At 41.0% G+C, this 6,008-nt stretch overlaps 1 protein-coding gene across 1 annotated transcript in view; it reads right to left on the reverse strand.

Annotated features, from left to right (window-relative positions):
- The window catches only part of Mapkap1 (MAPK associated protein 1), a 203,429-nt gene extending 203,274 nt beyond the window's left edge, over positions 1-155 (reverse strand). The window contains exon 1 of the mRNA XM_028785078.1: positions 74-155. The gene's annotated coding sequence lies outside the window, so the exon portion shown is untranslated. The remainder of the gene's footprint in view (positions 1-73) is intronic.
- Positions 156-6,008: the final 5,853 nt, after the last annotated feature.

Genomic DNA, 6,008 nt, shown 5'->3' on the forward strand with positions numbered 1-6,008 from the left:
ATATATATATATATATATATATATATATATATATATATATAGCTAAACTGTTAGGGACTGAGGAAAGACATACCTGTAGCTCTGGAGAAACTCTGTGTAAATCTGGAAGATATCAACATACGTGTGACAGATGAAGCCATAGGTGTGAATGAGCTTGCCGAGGGAGTATGTATGGCAAGAAAGCCCAAGAAACAGCGACAGTTTAAAGGTAGGTTCACAAGCAGCATGAATCCCTACAAAGAAAACCCAGAAGCTGTATTAGAGACAGAGACAGAGACAGAGACAGAGACAGAGACAGAGACAGAGACAGAGACAGAGACAGAGAGAGAGAGAGAGAGAGAGAGAGAGAGAGAAATAAAGACTGATACAGAGGTAGAATAAGAGACAGACAGGTAGACTGACACATGCATACACACACACACACACACACTGCATGCACATATACACTGAAAATTAAGTATATTGTATAAATTCCCAAATTCTAAGCAGTTCCTTCCTCTCTTCCCTAGCTTGGAAGCTCCAGTGGATCAGAAGTCCTTGCGAGGGAGGCACGACGAACCTTCCTTGACCTCCACCTCTGTCCACTAGGGCTTGGTAAAGATGTGCTGGGAGTGTAAGCACAGTACAGCCACTTTGGGAGACAACTGGATAGAGCCTCACAATGTTTATAGACACAGAGTTAGCACGTGAGCCAGCAGGATCAACATGTACCCTAGAGAACTGAACATACATGTTCATACACAAGTTTGTAAACCAATGTGCAAAGTAGCATGATAGCCAAAGGAAGAAATAACCAAAAAGTCGAGCGGGAATGTGAATAGACAAGAAGCAATACCTACACATTCTGAACTATTGATCAGAAAGGGGAATGGAATACAATCTTAGCTGTTTCCACATTTTCCTTGGCAAAAGAACCAGATATGAAAGGTCACAGATTACAGTTCCATTTCTATAAAAGGCTGAAAACAAAGCCACAGAGAGGCAAAGTAGAAGAGTAAATGTCAGAAGCTGTGGGCAGAAAAACTGGGGTCTGACTGTTCTAAACAGATAATGGTAATGGTCAGAAAGCTTTGCAAATATATAAAGCCCACTAAACTACACACTGGAAAAGGGTGTGTTATCATATGTGAGTCATACATAACTCAATTAAAAAGGGTAGGGAGCTACAAAGGGTTAGAAGCCACGCTACATCTGTGGTGGTTTGAATGAAAACAGACCCCATAGGCCCATGGGAAGTGGCAATATTAGGAGGTGTGGCCTTGTTGGAGTAGATATGTCACTGGGGTTAGGCTTTGAGGTTTCAGAAGCTCAAGCCAGGTTCAGTCAGTCAGTCAGTCGGTCAGTCTGTCAGACTGTCTCTGCCTCCCTCCCCCATTCCTGCTGCCTACCAATCCAGATATAAAACTCAGCTCCTTCTCCAGCCATGCTTCCCACCACAAGGATACTGAACTAAACCTCTGACTGTAAGCCAGCCCCAAATACAAGTTTTCCTTAAAAGAGTTGCCATAGCCAGAGACTCTTCAGAGCAACAGTCCTTTGATGAACTAACAAGAGTAATCAAAAACATTTAACCTATAAAACAAGTTGGTGCCATCAGACAGGTAGGAAATCACCTGGGTAGTAACACAAGGCTCCAACTCTCCTTTAGTGGAGGGAAGGAACTGTGAAATATATCAGTGTGAGGCAGCTCACACAAATTTCTAATAAAGGGAGCCTAATCCCATGTCCAGATACCAATAGTGTCTCTTACTTTCAAGGAGAAATGTCCGTATGCTAGAGCATCAACACTCTGGTCTAAGAAGCCACAGAGAGGTGACATACCCCCTCTGTCTGCCACCTTACTGAGCTGCCAGTCCTTGGGAGTAATTCAGTTTGGAATAAGCAAGAAGACTCAAAGAAACAAGAAAGCCAGCATGACATGAGGAAGACACAAAAGCTGTGCACTGGAACCCATCAGGCAGTAGCTAAGGAAAAGTGGGCTTCAACCCCTCCCAATCTCACAAAGCTGCCACTATAGGACCCCAAACCAACTCACCTGAAAGTAAGTCAGCTGCCTAGTATGCTTACTTGGGTCACAATGGAAATAGGACTTAGGTCGCATATCGATGACACACTTAAACATGTACTCTCAAATGTACATAAAATTACAAAGAATGGACTATCAAATCAGGAGCCTTCACTCCTTCCTTTCCATGGATACTAAAGGCATTTAGTCAGAATTCTGTCATTCTGGCTCTTCTCTCTCAAATTCATCCATTTCTCATTATTTCAATAACCTAAGCAAGCCACAGGGCTGGCCTAAGCTACTGAAATTGCTTCCTTACTTGTCCTAAGGTCTGTCACTGACTTCCCAAACTCCTTGAGATGCCTTAGCCTTGCCTACCAAGCAGTGCAGCCTCTTTTCCACAAAGCCCTCAGTGCTTTCTACTCTACCCATATTGAACTTTGTTCTCACCCAACCTTGAACAAAAACTTCTCTCTGAAAATTGTCTGCCCAGTCACCTGATTTCTTTACCCTTCTGAGCCCTGTTTGGCCCACACTTTGAATCCAGCACCTGGGAAACAGAGGCAGAGGCTCTCTTTGTGTTCAAGACCAGCCTGATCTACACAGAGAAATCCTATGTATTCTTTTCTCAAAAAAAAAAAAGGAAGGAAGGAAGGAAGCCTAAGACCATCTGCATATCAGATACTTAATGGTGATTCATAACATTTGCAAAATTACAATTACAAAGTAGAAATAAAAATAATTTTATGTGGGAGCCACCACTACATGAGGAACTGTATGAAGTGGTTACAGCATTTGAAATGTTGAGAACCACTGGCCTAGAGGAAGGGACTCTGAACTGGAAGGTAAGAAAGGCACCTGTGATACCAAACTATAGGCATTATACTGAGAAAGGAAGTAATGGGCCCCCGGCCCCTGAAAAGAGACACACTGCATAATCCAAATACCAACATAAGGTTACTATGAAAAACTTCAAAGACTCAGGCCAAAGAATAGTAAGAAAATGTCCCCAGCACAGACCAAGAGACAGAAGGTACACGTGAAATAAACTAAGGAAGTAGATATACTTATTCTCAAGTAATTGAGCAAGCCTGAGTTTCTGACCTGCATACAGCCAGGTACAAATGAAAGTGGTGCATCAGTCAATAAAAGGAATGCCCTTCGTCTTGTTCAGGACACACACACACATCTATCACATTTCAACTCCCATTTTACATTTTGAACTTTACTCCAACAATCTGAATTTTTATGTGTTTTTATTTGGTTTGGTTTTTCGTTTTTTTCTTTTGTTTTTGTTCTTCGAGACAGGATTTCTCTGTGTAGTCCTGGCTGTCCTGGAACTCACTCTGTAGACCAGGCTGGCCTCGAACTCAGAAATCCACCTGCCTCTGCCTCCCAAGTGCTGGGATTAAAGGCGTGTGCCACCAATGCCCAGCTGTTTTTTCTTATGCTAACAGAAGTTCTATCAATTCAGAATTTTTATAATCTCCTTTGGACTGTAGCCATTCTTTAGCTCTGTTCATACCTTAGCTCAGAGTTATCAAAGCTTCATTAGCTTGTAAACAAACTGTTTCTCAGATAAACTCAATTGCTCCACACAAGGATCTTAAGCAAATAAATAAGTACAAAACAGGCAGAGATTATAAATTAGGGCAGACAAATCTCTTTCTAGCCCCACACCAGTAAAGAGCATTCTATCAATATAGTGAAATGCTAATCTCCTAATTAACAACCTAATTAGGTAATTATGGCTTTGCAGAGGGATGCCGAAATGAAATATGACAACATGGTCACCTCTTTATATGGCACCTGTGGGCCTTTTCAGCTGTCATCCTGAAGAGTGCAGTATCAATTTGAGCAGATGACAAAGTGCTGTCATTTTTCATTCTGATAATACACAGAATGCTTTGGACAGAGCAGTTTACAAAGGAAACAACTTGCCTGCTATTTTCCTAATTTAAATATGCTCACACAGTTGTTAAATTTTGCACATGTTTTTAAACAACATACAGGAGAATTACCATGCACAGTTAAAAGAACCACCGAACTGGTCATAATGCTGAATGTGCATGCTGATACTACTTCACTTATGAAATACACAATTAGAAGAGTCTAAGGTGACAATTCATCGTGCCACTTTAATATTCATACCTTTTAATGACACTAGAGAAAATTAAAAATAAACTTGTCTTCAATTTTCTTCTGATAAAAACAATAGAATATTCTCTTTTGAAAGTAAATTAAAGTAGAGGCCATCCTGAGCAGACAAAGTTAACTAGGCCACATAGGGGACATCCATCTTGCCTGACTTGTAAACATAAACAAAACTGACTTGATCTATTTCTCCTAAGTGCTTACTTACATTACAGCAAAACAGAATCTAAGCTCAGTCAGTCAACTACAGCTACAGCTAACTTGTAATTCTGTAACTAGGGAATCCTCCATGAAAGAAATCAGACAAGGTAGCTGTAAGTCCACAACCAAATATTTCCTTCGATTTACTTAATTCTTACTGTAACAATGTCAGTCTTGCATTTCCTATCAGAGCAGCTTAACCACTTCTGGTTTAGAGCCCCTCAAACATGAGCCATTAGGAAGATGATGGCTCAGCCTAAGAAGCTCGCTGCCAGGCCTAATGGCTGGAGCTTTGTTCCTGGGAGGCCAGGACTGACTCTATAGTTGTTCTCTCACCTCCACCAGGTACCATGGCACATGCACATCACACCCAAGAAAATAACAAAAATCTATGCTATACCTTAGCTGACCTTTCTTTTTTTATACTTGTGTGTGTGTCTCATCCCCACATCCCTGTGCACCTTCCATCCTGTGGGTCCTGGAATCAAACCTGGAATTCCAGTTCATCAGACTTGGTGGCAAGTCTCCTTACCCACTCAGCCATCTTGCCAGCCGGTGGTTGGTCTAGATTTGTTTTTTGTTTTTTTTTTTTAAACACAACTGATCGGCTAGAAACTTTAACATGAATGCACACAGCCCACCTGAAAGTAAAGACTTGAAGCTGTCGCAGGCTCACCCCATCCCACTACACAGGTGATGGTAACATGTGCTCACCAGTATGCAAAACAAATGCCAATTCTTCCATGATTTTTTTTCTAATTCTCACTATGTAGCCCAAGTTGCCTTCAATTTATGATCCTCCTGCCTCAGTTTCCCAAGCAATAGAATTATAGATGTAGACCACCATGCCCAGGTGCAGGAAACATCCATGAACATAAATATTTTTCTGTATCTATAATCTTTTAAAAACTAAAGCTACAAGCTTAAATGCATTCATAACTCCATCATAAAGCTTAAATACTGCTCAAGGTCTTTTCAGAAGTTCTACTAAATTTTTACCAACTTATAGTCACACAAGTAATGGCTGGGTGACCCTCTCACCACCGACTTTTGCCAGCAATATACAGTTTCATCAAATCTTTAAACTTCATATCATAAGGTTATACCTACAATCACTCACTCACAATGAAAACAACTTTTGGAAAGAATTAAGTATACATGAATAAGGAGTATGCTCAAAGCGGATGGCAGTCCCACAGCAAGGGCTGGTTCCAATATCCAAATATAGAGCAGCACGAAATACTGACAAAAGTACCAGATGAAGGAGTAGTCGAGGCACAGAGCAAGACCACATGAGCCAGTGTACATTTCCTTCTTTCTACCCCACTTCCCTCCTTCTTTTCCCCCCTCTCTCTTTTTCTTTCTTTCTTTTGTTGGACTTTTTTGAGACAAAATTTCTCATGTAGCTGTCCTGGAACTCAATCTATAGACCTAGAACTCAGAGGTCTACTTACCTCTGCCTCCCAAGTGCTGGGACTAAAGGCGTGAGCCATCATGCCCAGCTTTAGTTTCCAACGTTACTCTGCAGATCAATCTATTTAATCACTCCAAAAAAAGACTGAAACTTGTCTCAACAGTGCATAGTAGTCATGATGCTAAGTAATTCACAAAGTACAATCAAAATTATGGTAACCAATTTCAACATCCA

This window comes from Grammomys surdaster, unplaced genomic scaffold, assembly GCF_004785775.1.
Source record: "Grammomys surdaster isolate TR1022 unplaced genomic scaffold, NIH_TR_1.0 125098, whole genome shotgun sequence".
Classification (NCBI taxonomy): Eukaryota; Metazoa; Chordata; class Mammalia; order Rodentia; family Muridae; genus Grammomys; species Grammomys surdaster.